The sequence below is a fragment of the Salmo salar genome, chromosome ssa19 (assembly GCF_905237065.1).
Source record: "Salmo salar chromosome ssa19, Ssal_v3.1, whole genome shotgun sequence".
In the NCBI taxonomy this organism is placed as follows: Eukaryota; Metazoa; Chordata; class Actinopteri; order Salmoniformes; family Salmonidae; genus Salmo; species Salmo salar.
The window spans coordinates 85989290-85993136 of NC_059460.1; the positions used below are offsets into that span (position 1 = coordinate 85989290).

Sequence of the window (3847 nt, forward strand, 5' to 3'; positions counted from 1 at the left end):
AACAGGTTATGTCGTTTCAAACACCCGGCGTTGAAACAGGTTATGCCGTTTCAAACAGCCGGCGTTGAAACAGGTTATGCCGTTTCAAACAGCCGGCGTTGAAACAGGTTATGCCGTTTCAAACAGCCGGCGTTGAAACAGGTTATGCCGTTTCAAACAGCCGGCGTTGAAACAGGTTATGTCGTTTCAAACACCTGGCATTGAAACAGATTTCAGCGATAGGTTTTCGTGTTTTTGGACTCACCAGAGCAGACTTTGGAGGTACTGTTTAAAGTCAAGTATGACAACAGACTGTATATGGATTATGCTAGTATGGGTAGTGAACGGTGTTTTGAGTGTGGGGATGTTGGTCATAATCGACATGCTTGCCTGAAAAGGGAGAAGGCGGAGGGAGGGACGCAGGTGCTCCTCGTAACGCCTGGGCCCACTGATGTTACGAGAGGTGGGCCGACAGTGGTACTGCAGCCACAAGCACCTGTTGCTAAGGAACAAGTTGTCCGTGTTGAGGGTACTGAGTTGCAGCTTGTACCAGAGGGGAACATAGCGTCTCTTATGCAGCAGAAAAATATTATTGTACGAGGTAAGGATGGATTTGGGGAGCCTTTTCCCCAGACTGGTGAGGAGATGCCCAGCACGAGTGATGGGGTGCAAGTGGAGAGTATTGAGAGTGATGTGGCTGAGGGGAGTCAGGAGTCTGGGTCCTCAGTTGAGGAGGATCAGGAGAAAGATATGTACATCTCTGTTGATATGATAGCAGCTGGCGACGTCTCAATTTACAATTTAGAGGAGGTGAATGGGTTCCTGGATCAGACTTTTGAGAAATCTGTCAAATTGGCAGACTTCTTTGATGTTGATAAGTTTGTGAGGTCAGCTGTGGTGTTACAGAAGACGGTGGGGTTAGTAGACCAGTTGATTGTGAAGAAGAGTTTCCGCTTGAGGAAATGTGTTACTGCTGTCACGGCAGCAAAAGATAGTGGGAAACATGGTCAGGTTAAGAGAAAATTACAACAATGGTAATGACCTCAAAGGGTGTTTTTTTTCTCTTTGTCTGGTTTCTCAGTTGTTTCTTCTGTTTTTCCTTTCTCTTTTCTACAAGGCAATCAATTGCAAAGATCCTTAATCAACGTAGACAAACTGATCGTGATATATAATCCTATAGTACATAGCAAACTCACTTGGGTTATGGTGGCTTTGAGGCGAGCCTTGCATTTCGTTTTTCAAAGTGGGTGACAGAAGCAAAACGACCACCTTTTACCGAGATATGCTCGGCAAGAAGATTTTGCATCACAAAGAGTTTAAAGAAGGATGTAAGGCAACTTGTAAGGGCCCTTATGATAGAAAATGGAGCAAGACAATGGTTGGCTTATGGCCAGTGGTTGATGACTTCGTGGCTGAACTGATCTGCAATTACTTAGTGGGAGAATATCGCCTGGGCAACGACTTCCTCGGGTTTGACTCTGCAGTCTAGCCATGCTGTCAGCAATGCTAAAGCGGCTTGGTTGCACCCCTCACTGAGGTTGGAAAGGGCCTCTATCTGGCTGCAGTCTAGCCTGCTGTCAGCAATGCTAAGCGGCTTGGTTGGCCCCTCACTGAGGTTGGAAAGGGCCTCTGTCTGGCTGAGGCCCCAGGAGGTTATCGCTTCTACCTGTGATCCTATTCAGTTCCTAGTCCCGTGTGGCTCAGTTGGTAGAGCATGGTGTTTGCAACGCCAGGGTTGTGGGTTCGATTCCCATGGGGGACCAGTACGGGGGGAAAAAAAGGGACGAAATGTATGCATTCACTACTGAGCGTCTGCTAAATGACTAAAATGTAAAATGTAAAAATGTAAGGTATATCTCGCAGGGTCTGACCTGCAGAAATCAATAAACTGCTGCTTCTCCCTTCTGGGGATGAAGGAGAAAGAGATCAATGGGGAGAAGAAGCCGGATGGGATTCACAGACAGACACTCAATGTAAACTACAGCTTCACAACATTGTTGGGGCAGTAGATCATGGGACAGCCTTCGCCTGGACACTCCTGGGAAGGCTTGGTTAGCCTGGACACTCCTGGGAAGGCTACAGTAGAAGTGGTCATTTGGGCTGATTCAGATGTCCATGAGATTGGCTTTGTTGTTTGAGTGTTTATTGTGTTGTGAGTTCCCAGAATGAATAATGGTTCTTCAAACTCTCTCATTTATTCTCTCTCTACATATATACATATACATCTTTCCTTTATTCTCTCTCTCTCTCTATATGTACACACCTCCTTTATTCTCTCTCTCTCTATATATATATACATATCTCCTTTATTATCTCTCTCGCCATATATATATAAGGTCTATATATATAGACCTTCACAAGGTCCTTTGCTGTTGTTCTGGGATTGATTTGCACTCTTCGCAACAAAGTACATTCATCTCTAGGGGACAGAACGCGTCTCCTTCCTGAGCGGTACGACAGCTGCGTGGTCCCGTGGTGTTTATACTTGCGTACTATTGTTTGTACAGATCAACGTGGTACCTTCAGGTGTTTGGAAATTGCTCCCAAGTATGAGCCAGACTTGTGGAGGTCTACAATTTATTTTCTGAGGTTTTGGCTGATTTCTTTTGATTTTCCCATGATGTCAAGCAAAGAGGCACTGAGTTTGAAGGTAGACCTTGAAATATATCCACAGGTACACCTCCTTATTGACTCAAATTATGTAAATTAGCCTATCAGAAGCTTCTAAAGCCATGACATAATTTTCTGGAATTTTCCAAGCTGTTTAAAGGCACAGTCAACTTAGTGTATGCAAACTTCTGACCCACTGGAATTGTGATACTGTGAATTATATGTGAAATAATCTGTATGTAAACAATAGTTGGAAAAATGACTTGTGTCTTGCACAAAGTAGATGTCCTAACCGACTTGTCAAAATTAACAAGAAATTTGTGGAGTGATTGAAAAACGAGTTTTAATGACTCCAACCTAAGTGTATGTAAACTTCCGACTTCAAATTAATATCTGTCTCTCCTTTATTCTCTCTCTCTCTCTCTTGCACTCTCATTCTCTCTATTATAATCTGTTTATCTCTGTCTTTCTCTCTCTTCTTCTCTCTTTTTTCTCTCTCTCTTCTTCTCTCTCTCAATTTTAGCTATAATGATCTTTAGATGGTAGTCAGCATCAACCAGTCAAACCGTTACCAGGACTACCCCACTGGAAACCTTTGAGAGTTAATATCTCTCTTTTAAATCACTGGATAATCAACAGCTAATCTAACTCCCCCCCCCCCAAATGCATACACTCAAATGGGCTTTGTGTCAATTACAATCAAAATCATTTTTACTGGCGTCTCCCCCCCCTCTCATCCCTAATTCATTCCCTTCATTATATTTTCTAAAAAAGCTGAATTTACACCAGGACCTCATCAGAGATGTCAAGGACGTGTGTAAGTATGCTGTGTGTATCAAAGTGTGTGTGTGTATCAAAGTGTGTGTGTGTGTGTGTGTGTGTGTGTGTGTGTGTGTGTGTGTCCCTTTCTCTTCCAGTTCAGTATTGATGAAACAGAGAATCTCAAGTAGAGCTCTATTCTCTGATCTTCTTTGTCCTTCAGTTTTTATTTTTTATTTTTGATACACACACACACACACACACACACTTTGATACACACACACACTTTGATACACACAGCATACTTACAAAGCTCTGATACACACCACACTTACACATGGATTTCAAATGGAACCCCCCGCACACACACACACACTCTGTGAGCTCTGTACAGATTGATAAGTGGTATTCAAGCTGTATTAGAGAAATAGTTCAGCTCCTGATGAATTTTTCCAGCCTGTTCTATGATAATGAGGATAAGATATGTGATAATGAGGGT

General features: G+C 43.1%; 1 pseudogene; it reads left to right on the forward strand.

Moving 5' to 3' along the window:
• The first annotated feature begins 901 nt into the window (after nt 1–901).
• On the forward strand, nt 902–2117 carry LOC106579753 (glyoxalase domain-containing protein 4-like; annotated as a pseudogene).
• Nucleotides 2118–3847: the final 1730 nt, after the last annotated feature.